Source organism: Rhinatrema bivittatum, chromosome 5 (assembly GCF_901001135.1).
Source record: "Rhinatrema bivittatum chromosome 5, aRhiBiv1.1, whole genome shotgun sequence".
NCBI lineage: Eukaryota > Metazoa > Chordata > Amphibia > Gymnophiona > Rhinatrematidae > Rhinatrema > Rhinatrema bivittatum.
In genome coordinates this window covers 292,192,974-292,212,147 of record NC_042619.1, presented here as the reverse complement: position 1 = coordinate 292,212,147, position 19,174 = coordinate 292,192,974, and the positions used below count along the sequence as shown (strand labels likewise).

The window sequence follows — 19,174 nt, the reverse complement described above, 5'->3', positions numbered from 1 at the left end:
GTATGCCCCTGCCTGGGCCATTTATATATAAAACTTGATGCCAGACCGACAAAAGGCAACACAATTTGGTCCAAAACATCCTTTCTGCAGGGAAATGGCTGGGTCTGAGGATACATCCCATGCACGGCAAACTGAATGTTGTCTCCATCAGAATTAAGCATGGCGTTACCCGCTGTCCCAATTTTAATACGTGTGTAATGTGTTTCGGAAGGAGAGAGTCCTACACCTTTATAGGGTCTTGTTAATCGACCTATTAATCTATGATTTTGTAAACTTGACCCTTATTTTTGCTCCTCCCTATATATGTATTGTCCTGTTTTCTTTGATGGTGCTTTGTAGGCGATCATGAGTACAGAATGTATACTCCTATGTAAGGAGCGCTGTACACACATCGCCATAATATAATGTAGAAAGATAATGTACATAAATGGTGTGGTATAGACTGTAATAAACCATAGCTACTCCATATAGGTTATTATAACACTAACAAGAAGCATAATTTGGACAGCTATGGAGTGGGAGTGGGGTTGATGGGTCAAATTGGTGAACATGGTGGGGGTGCTGGTGCTGATTTGGGTATTGGGAATCTGTGTGCTTATGTACTTAGCATGAGGGAGTCAGACTCAATGGGGCCAATTGGTCTTTATCACTTGTCATCTTTTTGTGTTCTTATGTAGTACATAATACAGATCAAATGCACTATGGAAGGAATACATTGTTGTTACATAAATGTTCGCAAGTAATTCAATGTACGGCCTTATTCATACTCTTCCCAGTTCTAAATGCCGCACTTAGAAAGTATGACCTTAGTTAATAAATCCATTTGATGCTAGCTGGCACTGTTTCTCTTGGAACCGTATGCTGGTAGAAATGTCAAACAGCAGAGACTCAAATCCTGGCTGTTTACTTAAAGAACGAAAAGCTGTATCCCCCAGTTAACATGGGAACAAGAAACCAGCTGTGATGCTCAGCTGAAAGCCCATTCACTTCCTGCTGAGATCCCTGGAAAGTTCCACGCAGCCATTCATACAATGAGCCATGCCAGGACCAGACAGCAAGATCTGAGCCAGCAGACCAGTGTCTGAATGTTTTCCATATGAAGTCACGCCAGAAAACATTGGTGATATCTCACTCATCCCACACCATACACTATGCAGAGTCTGTTGCCTAGCAATCAGTATCCCATAGCACTTACTGTTATCCCACTGGAACAGTGATTTTTAGGTCATTTATTGCCTTACCAACCAGAGTTCAAAATGAGCAGGAACCCACAGGAACTCAAACTCTGCATTAGTTACACAGCAGGAACTCAATCCAGAGATGTGCTGAAGAGGAGACCTGGTAGTATTCTTGTTAAATTATTTTATAACAAAGACTATCTCAGCTAGTGGAAGAGAGCTAAGATATTTTGTAGTAGATCACTAGCTTAGTCTCTGCATATTTTACACAGAAAGAGATGGCTATGACAGGATCCTAAAATAACTTCTCAAAAAAACTGAATTTAATTAGGCTGTAAGAAAAGTGCTGATACAGGGACAAGCTGGTCCTGGCTAGGAAGTGTTTGTAAATACATATACATAGTAACAAAGTAGAAATTGGCAAAAAAACCAAAAACAATCAGCCCATCCAGTCTGCACAGTTATCCCTGTACCCATTGATAAGGATATACCCAAATTGTCAGCCATAGAGTGTGACCCCTCATAAGATGTCACTCCCTATCCTGGACAGTCTTTGTCGTTTTTCTCCATAATACTCGACCATGTTAGGTAGATGAACATATGAGATCCCCTATTTAGTTAACACAGAAAAGCAGTAAAATCTGCTTTTCTGTGCACCCTCTGAATTAATATCATGGCGATATTAAGTCGGAGGTCCCGAAAGTTAAAAAAAGTTAAAAAAAAAAATTTGAAATCAGCCCGCGGCTTGAAAACTGGACACTCAATTTTGCCGGCGTCCGGTTTCTGAACCTGTGGCTGTCAGCGGGTTTGAGAACAGACGCCGGCAAAATTGAGCGTCAGCTGTCAAACCCGCTGACAGTCGCCGCTCCTGTCCAAAAAGAGGCGCTAGGGACACGCTAGTGTTCCTAGCGCCTCTTTTTGCTGCGGGCCCTCATTTGAATACAGAATCACCCGCACAGGAGAGTGGCCTGTGTGCGCGCTGGGAGAGCGGGCATTCGCCCGCTCTCCCGCGACTTTTACTATATCGGCCCATATGTGAGTGCCTGCATTTCCCCTAGGAATTGGCATGTGAACATTTCCGGTTGTGTTGAAACAGTGTAATGTAGCACAATGCCATAGTTTATCAGTACTTAAAATAATTCTTGACATCAAGTTGGCACTTGTACAAGGAAGATAAAACACTAAAACTGAAAAAATATGGAAAAGTAAAGTCAGAATTATGTGCAAATCTCCTTCTTGACTTATACTTGGAGAAAGTACTATCTAACATGACTTAAGCATATAAGAACATGCCATACTGGGTCAGACCAAGGGTCCATCAAGCCCAGCATCCTGTTTCCAACAGAGGCCAAACCAGGCCAGAAGAACCTGGCAAGTACCCAAAAACTAAGTCTATTCCCTGTTACCGTTGCTAGATGCTGGACTTCCTTCACATTTACTGTTGAATAGATGCTGGACTTCCTTCACATTTACTGTATTACACACTCAGCCTAAAGTATCTGCCTTCTAACTTTGTGCAAATGACATTCTTTCATCCAGAACATAAACGTATTAGCTGAAGAGCAGCCATGAAGCAAAACATGATCTTTTTTTTTCGATGTTTTCTATGAAAGGTAATGCTCCTCTTGGCTGGAGTGCAAAGTCCTACAGTGAAATTTCCAAGGTGCAGTTCAAATGCTTATTGATGCCTATTGGAACGTTTCAACAGGGGTTAACAAAGAACTCATATTCAACACTGTGTAGTCTGTTAGCATCACATATTTTGAGAACACAACTTTTTTCATTCGTAGCTTCAGACACTGCACATTCCATGGTTTGCATAATGTATCCTTTCGTTAAAACTAAGCACACTTCCATTACCTTATTCAGCTTAATGGTCTCATTTGTAATCTAGTGTGCTGAATTAATAAATGCAGCTTTAGCCCGATCCCAATGCTGTACTCAATGGCCTCATTTATCAAGGGTCACAAGTTTGGCCAAAGGTGACATGCCATGCTAAACTAGTTGATAGCTATGAGCTGTTTCCAACCAGGATTACAAATTATGATGCATTTTTCACTTGGATTACTGAGCATTCCTAGTCAATGGGTGACTGGTTGGAGGAGGTCAGGAATAATTCAATAAATCATAAATCATCCCACCCTCCGATCCTGGTCGATAACAGAGGAGAGTGGCCTATCTTGGGCACCATATGACTTCTAAATATAGAGAGTTAATATTGTATGCTTATTATTTGTCAATAATAATTATAGATTAACCTCTAAGTCTTTTGTGCAGCAGAAATAATGCTAGGATTCCTCATTTCTGGTAAGTAAGTAATTTATACTGGATGCGCCAACTGATGGGTAGCCAGTGGAGATTGAACAGAATAGGGGTAATATGATCCAGAGAGTAGTCTAGCAGCAGAAGTTTGCACAAGTTGAAGGGGACGAAGGGTTGATAGAGGAAGACAGATATAAAGGGTGTTACAATAATCTAAACTGGTTAAGACAAGGGATTGTAGAACTGTGTGAAATGCATCATATTCCAAGAGAGGTTTGATGTGCTTTAATAGACTAATTTTATAGAAAGAAACTTTAACAACTGATTGAATGTGTGACTGCATATTAAGTTTTGGGTCAAAATATATGCCAAGGTTCTGGGCACTATCAGTAATCTTGATCGTGGCATTGTCTAATGATATTTGGGCAGGTATGTCATCAAAGGAGGGATTACCTAAAATCACTATTTCTGTTTGGACAAATATAAACAAAATTTGTGATGGTGCAGCCAAGTTTTTATGTAAGTTAGGCAAAGGGTAATGAATTGTTGGGTGGAGCACCAATTGTGGAAGGTCGGAAAGAAAAACTGAATGTCGTCTGCATAAATACAATAGGAGACACCGAGAGTGGATAGAAGCTGACAAATAGGAGACAAGTAGATATTGAACAAAGCTGCGGAAAGAGCGGATCCTTGTGGGACACCGGTATTGAGGGGGAACCAAGATGATGTTGCAGAATTAATAATGATACACTGTATTGTTTTATTTACTTTATTTGTATGTTTGTAGCATCAATTTTATGTATGTCTTATTGTAAACTGCCCCAAACTGTAGAGGGCATGGTATATAGAAGTAATTTTAAATAAAAAAATACATTTCTGAATAACTTAGTATGTACATATAGAAAAGATCTCTCTCTCTCTACCCTCTGACTGTTGGAGAGCCCCTAAAGTTCACTCAATCACAAAGTAATTAAGCAGTTCAGCAGCTTAGTGCAATTTTACTAAGGCATTTCTAAAATCATTGACAGCACTCCATAGTATCTTTAAATTCTGGGGAGATGTTGAATTCTGAGGAAGTGCTGCATCTGCTGGTGGGTAAATAGGGCTTGCTGGGAAAGAGTGCTTAAATCCTGCAAAGGAATTTGTTGGAGGATATGTGTACATTTTGTGCTAAATATGTGGTTTGAGAGTTTGAATTAATCCTGTGTGAAATTTGTGTTTATAAGTGTGTGTACTGGGACGTAGACAGAGTTTGAAATAATCTTGTGGTAGTTTAAGGTTTGAATTTAATGTAAAGTTTATAATCGTATGCTGAAAAGTAGTTTGAATTAATCATGTGTGTAGTTTAAAGTTTGAATATTAATTAAAGTTTATAATTGTTTATGCTGGGAAATAGACTGAGCGTTTACAAAGGTCACTTGATTTGAGAAGGTGTGAAAATTGGTTCCCAGGCAAATAATCACTGGTGTTCAGTTTTCACCAACCCCAGTCACATTTTTTCATATATAGACTGTTACCCAATTAGAAGGAGAATCTTCAAATAAGAATCAATTTAGGAATTTATAACAATGTGCAATTAACCCTGATTTAGTAATTGACTAATTTTGGTCCTATTGTTGGTCATTGACAAACTAACACAAAACACATGTAATAATACAAGTTAAAACCCCTTAAAGTTAAACAAAACTACATCTTAACAGCTTTCAAACTTTAACAATGCAACAAAAATTAATATGCAGGCAAAAGTCCAGCAGTGAGATGGGGCTATCCAGTCTTTTTCACTGAGTACCTCATGTATGATTATTTACCTGTTGATAAGAGGTTGTATATGTGAACATTGGGAAAAGAGCTCCTGGATCTCAGAGAATGAGCCCAGTCTCTGGAAGCCAGAGTGGCAGACCTGGAAGAGCTGAGGTAGACAGAAATGTATTTAGAAGAAACCTTCAGGGACATAGTAGAGTGGGCCCAACTCCAGTATAGCAGCCCTTGTGCTGCTTTGAAGAAGCAAGGTCATCAGTAAGGAGACCATTACCTTAGTGTAGAAGGAAATAATCTTGTAGCCAGGACCTGCTCTCGAGATGATGCCTTATGCTCTCACACCATGGATGTGTTTCCAGGGGTATGGGTCCAGGAGGGAAGGGTTAGGACTAGTATTGTGCTTGGCGATCAATTATTAGGAATGTAGAGAGCTGGGTGAATTGTGGACATGTGGATCACTTGGTAATTAGTATGGCCGATGTGAAGGTCACTTCTATGTCACTTAGATAAGTCAGTGGTCATAATCCATGTGGGTATCAATGACATAGGAAAGTGTAGAAGGGAGGTTTTAGAGGTTAAATTTAGAATTTTAGGTAGGAAATTGAAAGCTAGAACCTCCAAGGTGCATTGTCAGAATTGCTCCCTATTTCATGCAGAGGACCCAAGAGGCAGGCTGATCTCTAGAGAGCCAATGCAAGAATGAGATGATAGGGCAGGGAAAAAGACTTTAGATTTGTTAGGAACTAGGAAATATGGGGAAGGGGGAACCTATTTCTACAGGATGGGCTCCACCTTAACCAGGATGGAACCTGGCTTCTGGCATTACCTTTTAAAAAGTATAAAGGAAATAAAGTATATTTTAAACTACACCATGGTGGAAAGCACATGGTTTGGAGGGAGGTGTCTTCCATGGATATTTGCAAAACAGGGAGGTTAGAATATCCCAGTAGAGAGGTTGTAGTTAAAGCTGAAAGAGCACAGATGAATGTAAATAAAGAGCACACAGATATGAACGACTCTAAACGACCTGTATCTTCTGCTAATAAGCAGGTTGTGAATACAAATACAAAGAGAAATACAAATAAAAAAACATGCTTTAAAATATCTGTATGGAAATGCATGAAGTCTGTATAGTAAGACTGCAGAGTTAGGATGTATGACATTATACAAGGATATATGTTAGGCACCCCGTCCACACCCCGTCCACGCACGGGCATGCTCACCTCCATGGCTCCACGGCCTGTCCCGGGTTGGCCTCCCTAGTGGCAGCTGCAAGCGCTTCCAGGCCTCGGCGTCCCGCGGCGGTGGTCGCCAGGCCTTCCACTGTGCACCAGGCCTCACGCTGGAGCTCTGCGTCCTCGGCTGTGTTGGCCACGCCCCTACGCGCGCGCAGACCGCCCAGCCTCTTGTAGGGCCAAGGGCAGGCCCTAGCTCTGCAGCGCGCCCTGATTGATTCCCCGATATAAGGAAGTCCCTGCTTGTACTTCCTTGCCTTGGCAATTGGGTCGGCATTTGTGCTAGATTGTCACTGCATTTGAATCTTGCTCCAGTTCTGTTCCAGCCTTGTTCCTACATCCTAGTTCTTCAGCGTCGTTCTGTTCCTGTTTGTCCCCCCAGGTAGTACCTCCAGACTGTCTCATTGGTACTGACCTTGGCTTGTTCCTTGACCTGCCTGCCTGCTGCCTGCCTTCTGACTCCAGTCTGTTCCTCGACCTGCTCATCTGCTGTCTGCCTTCTGACCCCAGTCCGTTCCTTGACCTGCCTGCCTTCTGACTCCAGACTGTTCCTCGACCTGCCTGCCTGCTGCCTGCCTTCTGACCTCGGCCTGCCCGTGATCTCGTCTGACCTCTGGAACCTGACCTCTGCTTTGCTGACTACTTCTCGGAATGACCCCTGGATTCTGACCTTTGCCTGCCTGACCACGTCTCCAGATTCTGGCTCTGTTCCTAGCCTTGTCATCACCTACGCTCTTCTGGTCCTCTTTGTTCCATCTGAACTCCAGCCTCGAACCTGACCACGCTCCCCTTCTGCCTGTGGGCACGCCGGACTTCCATCCTTCCAGGAGACCCTGTGAGGCCCACCTAAGTCCAAGCGGCCCGGGTCCCTATGGGCTTCTCCTGGGGGGACCTCGGGCTTCATTCTAGCCTCTGTCTCCTCCAGTGCTCTGCCCCCTGGGGGCAGTTACTTCCTGGTCCCTACCAGGGAGCCGTTCTCCACTGCTCCAGGACAAGGGTCCACCCCCAAGCGCAACAGGTTGCCAAGGCCATGGATTTGGCGGAGTCTCCTGCCTCCAGGGCCCTACTAGGTTTGGCAGCCACAGTTAAACAACATCATCAAGCTTTGGAAACGCTGGCCTCTTCGGTGGAAGAACTTCGTTCCCAGCTACAAGATACAGCTTTGGCCAATCCTGTGGGCCTCTCAGCCACCATGCTTCCCAAAGCATCATTGGCACTTCCTGCACCTCCTCGATATAATGGGGACCCACGCTCCTGTCATGGCTTCCTTAATCAGTGCTTCATGCAGTTTGCTCTGCAACCCTTGTTGTTCTTGAAGGAAATCACCAAGGTGACCTTCATCCTGTCTCATCTGGAAGGGAAAGCTCTTGTTCCCTTATGGGAACGTTCTGATCCCATCCTTTCCAATTTATCTGAATTCATCGTTCTCTTTAAGCAGATCTTCGGAGACCCAAGCCGCCAGGTTGTTGCCAGCCATAACTTACTCCACCTCCGTCAAATGGCAAGGACCCTCTCCGAGTATATGATGGAGTCTAGGATTCTGGCCACGGAGCTTGGGTGGCAAAAAGATTGTCTGCAAGCCATCTTCCTAGATGGACTCTCATGTGCTCTCAAAGATGAGCTCTCTGCCCGTGAGTCTCCCACGTCTCTAGAGGACCTGATTTCCCTTGCCGGTAAGATTGATCATCATCTCCGGCAAAGACGCCTAGAAGTAAAGGCTCCCCGCTCTCCTGTAGCACACCCCACTTGCGCTTCCAATCCTCCTGTGAAGACTTCAGCTCCTCCACCCTCCTCCATGGTGGAACCGATGGAAGTGAACCGTGGGCGTTTGTCTCCAATCAAACATCTCTGTCGGTGGAAGGAGGGCCGGCCTTTGCCTTTACTGTGGCACTTCTTGACATTGCCTGCAGTCCTGCCTGGTTCGGCTGGGAAACTGCAATGCCTGAGTTCGGTGGGGGTCCTGAGCTGGGGTGCAACTGTTACTGGCCCTCAACTCTTGCTTCCTGTATCCCTGGGCATCAAGGCCCACACCTTCGCTACCACTGCACTTGTTGATACCAGAGCAAGCGGCAGCTTCATTATGGATGACATTGTTAAGCTCTTGAACATTCCCCTCCAGCCATTGGAAGTGAGTCTCTGTATCACCTCCATCCAGGGGGATCATCTTCCAGGACTCATCACTCAACAGACAGTGGCTGTTCGTCTTACCATGGGCACTCTCCACGAGGAGAAGATGTCCTACTTATTGAAGCGATCAACCCATCCAGTTATCCTAGGGTTGCCCTGGCTCCAGACCCACGAACCCCAGTTCAATTGGCATTCCCTACAGTTGGTACAGTGGGGCCCCAAATGCCAGAAAACTTGTTTGCATTCCGTATCTCCAGTAGTTCATGTCCTGAAGTCTGTTATGTTACCTGATTTGCCTCTGCAATATTCTGACTTTAATGATGTTTTCTCGAAGCAGAAAGTGGATACCCTGCCTCTGTTACGCAAGTTCAACTGTCCTATTGAACTCCTGCTGGGCACTATGCCTCCCAAAGGCAGAACTTACCTGTTGTCTCAACCTGAGTCTCAAGCCATGTCTGAGTATATTAAAGAGAATCTAGAAAAAGGATTAATCTGTCCGTCTGACTCCCCTGCAGGTGCGGGGCCCTTCTTCGTTAAGAAAAAGGATGGCTATGCCCTTGTATTGATTACAAGGGGCTCAACGCCATAACCCGCAAAGACTGAGACCAGCTGCCCCTCATTAGTGAACTGTTCGATCGTCTTGAAGGGGCACGGATCTTCTTCAAGTTGGATTTGAGATGTGCGTACAACTTGGTACGCATTCAACCTGAAGATATTTGGAAAACCGCATTTAATACAAGGGATGGTCACTATGAGTACAGGGTGATGCCCTTTGGGCTATGCAATGCCCCAGCAGTCTTTCAACGCCTTATGAACGAAATTGTCCGAGATATTCTGTATTCCTTCATAGTTGTATATCTTGACAACATCTTGATCTTTTCTAAAGACCTTGAATCTCATCAAGATCATGTTCGTATCATCCTCCAATGCTTGAGAGAGAACCATTTGTATGCCAAGCTGGAAAAAATGCATGTTTGAGCATAATCAATTACTCTTTCTAGGGTATATCATTTCTGACCGAGGATTTTCAATGGACCCAGAGAAAGTCCAGGGGATCTGCGACTGGCCTCAGCCAGTAGGCCTACGAGCCTTACAACGTTTTCTTGGTTTTACTAATTATTACCGGAGCTTTATTGCTAATTATTCTTCCATAGTTGCCCCACTCACCGCCATGACTAGGAAAGGGGCCAATACCCGGGTATGGACACCTAAAGCCATAACCGCCTTTCAGACGATCAAGGAGGATTTCTGTTCTGGCCCTTGCCTGCAGCATCCGGACCTGAAACATCCATTCATTGTAGAGGTCGACGCCTCTGCAATCGGTGCAGGAGCCGTCTTGAGCCAGTTTTCTCCCACGGAACAGCGTTATACCATTGGTGATCGTGAACTCCTCGCTGTCAAGTTGGCACTCCAAGAGTGACGCCCCTGGTTGGAAGGGGCGCAACATAAGTTTGCCATCTTCACTGACCATAAGAACCTTGAGTACCTTAAAGAGGCTCAACTCCTGAACCCTCGTCAAGCCGATGGGCACTTTTCCTCGACCGATTCGACTTTGTCCTCTGTTTCCGCCCTGGCTTCAAGAACCTTCGCACTGATGCGCTATCCAGATCATTTGAACCTGAAGATGTTCCTGAAGTTCCTAGCTTCATTATTGACCCCGCCTGTATTTCCCTTGCTGTGACCACTACAGTTCCTACTGGGAAAACCATCGTCCCGCGTAGATTACGCGAACGAGTTCTGAAATGGGCCCACGATTCCAAGTTGGCAGGCCATCCGGGTCGTGCCAGGACCCTAGAGATGTTGCAAAGACACTATTGGTGGCCCAATATGGTGCAGGATTCCCTTAACCACATCCTCTGGCAATGAATTCCAGAGTGTAATTGTGCATTCAGTGGAAAAGAATTTTCTCCAAATTTGTTTTAAATGTGCTACTTGCTAACTTCATTAAGTGCCCTCCCCAGTCCTTATATTATCTGAAAGAGTAAATAACCAATTTACATTTACCCATTCAAGTCCTTTCATCATATTATAGACTTCTCATGATTTTATTGACCTCTATCATTGGCTTCCAGTCACCTCCAGATCTCAGTTTGATGTTTCATATTTTATTTTTAAAGCCATGCATGGCTAGACTCCTGCATACTTTATGGAATGAATTGTGAAATATGTTCCAGGATGATGTTTGTACTCATTAGATGATTGGTTATAGTATGTCCCTTCTTATAAAAAATACAGATTGGTTAGAACTAGGAAATATGCTCTTATTTGTGTGATTCCAATTCTCTGTAATTCTCTCCCCAAGGAGCTAAGATTATAAGAAAATTACTTCCACATTAGGCTTGTTTTTTTTTTAATGTATTTAAGAAAGCTTTTCATTCGACTTTCTTGTATTCTGTCTTGCTTATTTGCTATAAAGGCTTTACTCTCTTGCTTTGGCTGATTTATTTTTTAATTGTTTTGAAATTGTATTTCACCTATTTTGTATATGTATTGTACATTATATATTGTATATTTTCTATATGTATTGTACATCGTATATAGTACAATATGTATTGAACAATGCTCAGGGTCCCAGATAGGCAATCAATAAGTCTAAACAAATACATAACTTACTTTGTCTATGACCTAACTCTGGAAAAAAGAGATCATGCAAAGCTCTAAAAAGGAATATTTAAGTGAAATGGCAAAACACATCATGCCAAAGTGGGACAAAAGCACTGACTGGTCATGAGCCACTTCAGAGAAGGAGCTTTCAATCCTGAAAGTAAAAGTGTAAGAAATAAACAAAGGCAAAAGAAGAAGACGTTCCATGCAGAGCTAACAGAGCCTAGTTTCTGGATTCTGCACATATATAAAAATCCAAAATGATATCCCTGACATGTCCTGAAAATTTGGTGTGGTCTGGATACTAAGCTCAAGAGTTAGAGGAAACACACAGACACCTACTTTTTTCTTTGAGAAAGTAGGCTAAGAATAAAGATATTTTTAAAAAACATCCTAGGAAAGAAAATATAACATAGTTCCATCATTGGCTTTTGTGAAATTAGAAATCACTAGGAAATCAGATTCTGGAATTCATTGCATGATAAGTTCAATCATTTGAGTTTTTGAAAAAAGGCAAAAGCTTAGCTATTTACCATAGCTTTTGAGTAGACTTTTATTAATGATTGCTTAGATTTCTGTAAATTAGGTATTCTGTTAATTGATATTTATTTGGTTATTTATTTATTTCTTTTATTTATTTCCACAGCTTCTATTCCGCTGATCCAACAATCTCAGTGGATTATAGTCAACATACACAGTAAAGCATAATTAAACCTTACACAACACAAAACATAAACATGCCAAAACAACTAAAAAGCAACATTGCTATACATCTCTTGGAAAAAAAACCGTAACTTAACAAGATCAATCAATTCTCAGCCTTGGAAGACTAGAGAAAAGAGATACGACTTTGTTCTTCCTAAAGTGAGAAAGATCATGCTTTGCACTAATAGCGTCAGGAAGGCTGATCCAGAGAGCAGAGCCTGTGATACAAAAGATCCACTTGCGAGAGGCTCCTAATCAGGCAAAGGAGAGCGATGGAATCTCAACCAAATGCTAGGATGAGGAGCAGAGGCAATGGGTGGGGCGTTGCCCGGCGAATCTAAGGCCAATTTTATGAGTAATTATTTAATGCATGTAATTTGTTTTTTTCTCTTTTGTATACAATTATATTTATGATGCTCTTTTTTATAATTATATTATTGTGGGCTGTGAGATGAGGTGTACTTGTGGGGAGAGGAATGGAGAGGATGTACCATGGGTTGTGTCATTTCCCCCTCAGAGAAGTCATATAAAGAACAAAAGAGCAGGGAAGGTTCCGGATAACACAAGGCTATCCAATGGTCAGAGGGAGCATATGGTAACACTTGACTGACATATGTGCTCAGCCCCTAGGGGTTGGGTTTTGTGAGACAGAAATATAACCCCGCTTAGAGCAAGGGTGGGAGCTCCCCCGGAGTCACCGTGTGAAGAGAAGGCAGCAGCCCAAACCCTCTCCAGGGGTTTCAAGGGGAAAGGAGGAAATCTGGCAAAGCTCCTCCAGCAGGGTCTCAGGGGAGCCAGTGTAAAGCATCTGGGACTGGAATTAAGAGTTAAAAGTACTGAAAGAGTAAAGGACCTGTTGGGGCAAGAAAGAAACTCCTGTGCCCAGTTGGGTCTTGGAAACAGGGTGGAGAGTCTCCCATTTCCTCTTACTGAAGGGAAGTGAGTGGCTTGAAGCCATCCCAGAGATAGCGTGAGTATACAATTTAGAAAAAGGGGGGAAGAGATCTTTGCATTGTGGGCACTTAAGGTATACATGGACTGTAATGTAAAGTGTCTGAGGCCTTCTAGGAAGCAAATAGAAGAGTCTATGTGGAGTTTTGATGACGTTGTACCTTATCTACAGTAACTGAAGCTACCTCAATAAACTGTCTGTTCTTTTTGGAGCATCAGTTTGGTTGTGGATGTTGGGTTTTGTGAAGGGCTTGAGTGCGAGTGTCCTGCGCTCAGTTTGGCCTTGCAGCTCAGCTGTCCCCAGCCCACACGAGCCTACAGAGACTTAATCCCTCGCTTTGGGAGAGTTACCCCAGGCTCCCCAAGGTAGAGAAGGTGGCACCCAATGGAAAGGTGGTTACACAAGACAAACAAGAGTCAATGAGAAGTGTATTTTTTTGTAGAGAAGTCATTAGATGTGAAAAGTAGCCTCAAAACTGTTAGCTTTTGGAATGGATTTGCATGTGGCCAGAGAGGGAGCATAATGCACTGAATCAAGAAGTCTATTCCAGGCACATGGCATAGCAAGGCAGAAAGCACAGAGTCAAGAATTGGTGGTGGAGGAGAAGAGCACGGATAATGGTGACTTTTTGATGAATGGAGCTCACAAGAAATAGTGTAGAGGAAGAGAAGAGAAGATTGATAATGAGAAGCTGTAGACTGAATGCATTTATTGGTGAATAAAAGAAGCTTGAACTGTATGAACAAGTGGAATGGGATGCCAGTGCAGTGACTTGAGGAGTTATATAGTCATAGTGATGTAATGAATATAAATCAGTTATTTATTCTTTCAGATAATACAAGGACTAGGGGGGCACTCCAGGAAGTTAGCAAGTAGCACATTTAAAACAAATCGGAGAAAATTCTTTTTCACTCAACACACAATTAAGCTCTAGAATTCATTTCTAGAGGATGTGGTTAAGGCAGTCAGTGTAGCTGGGCTAAAAAAGGTTTGGATAAGTTCCTGGGGGAGAAGTTCATAAACTTCTATTAATCATGTTAACTTAGGGAATAACCCACTGCTTATTACTGGCATCAGAAGTAGGGGATCTGTTTAATGTTTGGGTACTTGCCAGGTACTTGTAACCTGGATCGGCCACTGTTGGAGATAGGAAACTGGGCTTGATGGACCCTCAGTCTGACCCAGTAAGGTTGCAGGCAACGTCTTATGTTCTTATGAAGATAGATAAGCCATGCAGCTGAATGTTGAATAGATTGCAGAGGAGAAAGGTGGTTCAGCAGGAGGTCCAAGAAGTCCAGGTTGCAGTAGTCTAAACAGGAAGGGATAAGAGAATAGATGAGAGTTTTGGAAGCATGCTCAGAAAGGAAGGGATGAATTATATCGATTATAGAGGAAGAAGTGCCACACTTTAGCAGTGTTTTGGATATTATATATAGAGGGAGAGAGAGGCATCAAAGATGACTCCAAGTGTACGGGCTGAGGGAACCAGGAGGAATACAGTGCCATCTCAAGGATAGAAAAGAAGGGAAGAGGGGAAGCAGGTTTGGAGGAAAAGACAAGAATAGCCATTTCCTTCTTTTATAAGTGAGCCCAAGTGGCTCCTACAGTTCCCTTTTTATCAGGTGAGCGTTCCTATGGAAGTCTGAAGCACAGAGACTCTCTCTGTCCCCTTCACTTTCCCAACCATGATTCTATCACCCGGCCTGGAATGAAATACCCTGGCTCTCCTATCTGATAAAAGAAAAAGAACCAGAGTGTCTTAAATTAAGCCGGGGCATCTTGGCTGGCATGCACAGTAAATCACACAACTTGATTTTAGCAAATCTCCATTTCCTCTGGAAGCACGGTATCTGAGACTAGGATTGCCCACTAACTTCCCGTCAGAGGCTGAGTCAGTCCTGGTTTTACCTAATTGTATCTATGCAACAAAACCAGGACTGGCTGAGCCTGTCCCCTATGACAGGGAGCTTGTTGGCCTCCCTACAAGGAACAAAGAAGACAGACACCTTGGGGCTGTTCACTGCATTCTCTAAGTTCGCCCAGAACTCAGCAAAGACCACAGCACAAAAGAGACCGAAGAATACTGGAGAAAGCACACAGAAGTACACTGCTAAGTGTGAGAGCACTGTGCACGCCCAGATGCATCTTAGCATGGACCAGCCCTCAGAGGAGGGAAGGGCATTTTAACAAAACTTAGGTGGGAGCAAACACAACCCTAAGGGCAACCCATTACCTCAACCTCACATTTTTTCCACTGAGATAAGCCCACATTGAGCTGGAGCCCTCTCTGAGTCACATTTCTGTTTGCAAAGATTGAGACATAACTTTAACTTAGTAACAACATTTTGGGACCTGCATCCATTAGCTTCAATTGGTAAGCTCAGTGACTCATCTGATTCTGGGTGAAGAGTTGCTGGGACATAAATTAGTTGGAAGTGGACTAAAAACCACCCAAACCTTAGGTGTGAAGTTCATGCAATTAAACCCCACATCTGTATCACAGTGACAGTATTGTTCACCACCAATGCACAGATCAACCAATCAGGGAGGGCCAGCTTGGTTATTTCTGATGAATACCACCAGGATCGGGTCAGTTTTGTAGGGAGAATTCTGACCAGCTCCTGGTTACTGAGCTTCCATCCCAGTGCACTGTGGTATGGCCTCAGGTACCCACTGAGGGTCTCACGGGGTCCTTCTAGATTTGTTTTAAAGTAACCTGGCTTAAGACACTATAGAAATGTTGTTGTCCAGCTGCTTCCATTTGAAATAAGTACTACAGCTACCACAATGCATCAGGAATGGAATGTCAGGCAGTCAGGGCGGGGCAAAAAAAAAAAAAAAAGAAACTTTTTCCAAAACCTGGGTCACATCACATCCCTGTCAGATGCCTCGCCAATACTGCGACAGTGTTACTAGACATACGCAGCCATGGAAGATCAACCCCAAAGTGCCTTCACAAAAAAACTGTACATGGCTAGACAGAGCCCTTTGCCCCCAAAACAAGTTCCCTAGAAACTGCTGCTTTCCTGGCTCCCATTCACTAAATGTTTTTTTTTGTACTTTTGGCCTCTAGAAAGAAATCCTTGGTTAATTGAAAGCAGAGCTCTCGACACTTCAAACAATTTACTTTGCCAGAGTTACATAAGATGAGCTGACAAGTGTGATTTAAAGTGCTCAAAGCTGAGAATCCCAGACTGAAGACCAAGTCTAAATTATTTCAAGAGTTAGGAGCTTTATAAAAGAACATGGCAGTTTTGAAGCAGATGTGTGCACTGCATGAGCCAGTAGTACTAAGAAGGAGATCAGTCCATGGGTGAATGCTGCACACTGAATAGAAGAGCACGCAAAGACCAAGCTCGTGTGTAAGACATGGCAAGTGACGGGACCCCACCAGGGTCAAGTTGACCCAATCTTGGTTTAGCCCTATTGTATCTAGGGACTTGAAGTCCTCTACATAGAGAAACTGGAACTACATGCAGTGAAGCAAAATCAGGGACTGGCTCCATCTGGCAAGCCTAATGTCAAGGTATCAGGTCAGAAAGGTGAGCTGGCCTTTGCATTCAGAGACTGCAGCGAGGAGGACTCCTGAGATGAAAGTTCAAATTCCCTCTGCCACGGACACAATGACTTTCAGTCTAAGGGTTTGATGTCCTGTACAGTTTTTCCCGTTTTGTGTCGATGAGGAAAAAATGCAATATGACCAGCCCTGGGGGTATTTAAATGTTTCCATCATATTTCCACTATCCTACCTTTTCTCTAGGGTTAACATATTTACATTTTTAAGTCTGTCCCCATATGCTTTAGAATGAAGACTACTGAGCATTTTGGTAGCCACCCTCTGGACCGAGTCCATCCTGTTTATATCCTTTTGAAGGTGAGGTCTCCAGAACTGTACAGAGTATTCCAAATGAGGTCTCATCTCACACCAGGCACCTATACAGGGGTAATATCACCTCCCTTTTCTACTGACCATTCCTCGCCCTATGCAGCCAAATATCTTTCTAGCTTTTGCTGTTGCTTTATCCACTTGTCTGACCACCTCGGGATCATCAGATTTAATCACCCTGAGAATCCGCTTGTACTTAGAAGAATTTCACTCCCAGTACTGTACCTCTCCCTTGGGTTTTTGCAGTTCCACAAATCAACGTGTTTATTTGTGGAACTTTTGTAGGGTGGGACTTGATATAAAGGGCCCCAGAGTCCTTTATATCAAGAACTTTTGTAGGGTGGGACTTGATATAAAGGGCCCCAGAGTCCTTTATATCAAGAACTTTTGAAGGGTGGGACTTGATATAAAGGGCCCCAGAGTCCTTACACACATTGGATCACCCCGTGTCAAGTTCTTTATTTAGGGAGTAATTTTCAGAAGGCCATCTAGTTCCAAAGTACGCACATCTGGGCTTTCAACGCACTTGCATTATGCTAATTTCAAAGGTATTTTCCTTTTGAATATGAGCTAACATAAAGCACGCACATACAAAGGGCACATCTGCTTCGCACCTGCTATTTGTGCAGGTGGCTAGAACGCAAACTCCACAAAATCCCATGCATACTTTTAGCTGGATAAAAAGGGACAATTTTCAGCCAGTAAATGACTTTGAAAATTGCCCTCCATCTAACCCCAATTCTTTTGCCGTGGATCTGCTGATAAACTGGGAAATGCTGCTGAAGATCCAGACACCTGCAAAACCATCATTAGTCCCCGAGACCAAATAAGTTTTTGCTTTTCTGGTTGCTTGGACATGTTTTGCACGCTGCTGGCAGGGCAGGAGGAGCCTCGCAGCTGCTTTTAAGGAACAGAAAGACGTGTCCTGCTTTGCCCCACACCTTCCTTTTGGTGGAAAAAACCATTTCTCCCAGCCTGGTAGTTTTATTCTGAGCAAAAGTTATGCAGATAAGGGAAGAGGGAATCCAGATTAGGGCGTACATGCTGGATTGTGTTTGCAGCATTGGCGCGCCTTAAGTCATGTAACATCTACAGAGAGACAAACTGCAAAATGTTTCCTGCCCTTGTTAACAGTGATATACAATGTGGGCTGTGCAGACACTCAAACGGTCAGCAACGGCTCCTTTCGCATTAACTCATCAACTGGTTTCTCTGGAAAGGAGGAGGGGAATCAACTATAACGGGAAGCAGTGAAGGGAACAGCTTTCTTCGGGCACTTTAAACAGCTGTCAAACATCTGTACTTTTCCTGCCTGCTTTCCTGTGCCTGCGTGCGCTGACTGCAGTCCATAAGGAACAGAGGAAAAGCTGAATTCAACTGCTACAAATCTATCAAAAGGAAACATTGTGCTTTACCCCCAAGCTGAAACCAATCGTTAACCCTTCAGGACCCAATCCAGCTGTGCTCCGTTCCCCGGGTGGGGATCTGCTTACAAATCCTTCTGAGGACTGCAGTGCAATGCTGGGGAAATCAGTCACCAGGATGTATCAGTCACTCGGCAGGACTGGAGGGGTAAGCGGGGAGTCTTGGAGCAAAATATAATTAAAATACTGACAGATGTTCTATGACCGATAAGTTTATTGGCATGACAGTTTTACATGTGTTGCCAAAGTGATAGACAGAATGATTAAAACAGAATACTGAAAACTCAGTCAAAAAGTAAGTTAAAAGTGATCTCATGTAACTAACTTGAGGATAGTTAGTTATTGGCAGCTGTGTCCGCTGGCTATTTCTTTCCGGTGTACCATCTACAGGACTAGCATTCATTCAAAAAGTATGCACTGATAATGGTGCTCAGCTCTGCAAGTACTTACTTTGCAAACCTCAGGGATAATTCTCTGCCTCTCCTCTTCCTTCCTCTTTCCAAGGAGCTCTTGCCCTGTCTGGGGGCCGAGGGGGTGCATTAGGCGGCTCCCGGCTTGAAGGTCCTGTACTGTAAGAGAGAGAGACTGCTTTCTCTCAGAAGTTTGCCCTGGATGGATTCCTTAAGCCGACGCCTCCCATGCAGAGCCCACCCCCACAGACTCAGCCAGGCAGGACTGGGTGATATCAGGAGTTTTTGTTGTAATTCGAGAGCCAACATTCCTTCCGCATTGCACTGCCAACAGGAGTAGCGGGTTAAATAGAAAAATTGGGGAGGAGGGTGGTGTTTAGGGGAGACTTTACCGTAAAAAAAAAAAAAAAAAAAGAGTCAGGTTTACAATATAGCCTGATTGAGATTTCAGCACAGCAGTCTGGAAAAGTCTTCTTTTGAATCAAAGGGGCAGTTAAAATTAAAAAGGTGAGCAAAACATAGGAGGTGTTGGCAGATAGGGGTGATTTTTGCCCACCCAGTATACAATACAATATATTTGCACGTAGCTCCTCTTCCGGTATTATCTGGAAAGGCAGGGGTTGTACTCGATCC

The 19,174-nt window shown here is 43.6% G+C and overlaps 1 protein-coding gene across 1 annotated transcript in view; it reads right to left on the bottom strand.

Annotated features, from left to right (window-relative positions):
* The window catches only part of LOXL2 (lysyl oxidase like 2), a 177,674-nt gene extending 158,938 nt beyond the window's left edge, over nt 1-18,736 (bottom strand). The window contains exon 1 of the mRNA XM_029604127.1: nt 18,582-18,736. The gene's annotated coding sequence lies outside the window, so the exon portion shown is untranslated. The remainder of the gene's footprint in view (nt 1-18,581) is intronic.
* Nucleotides 18,737-19,174: the final 438 nt, after the last annotated feature.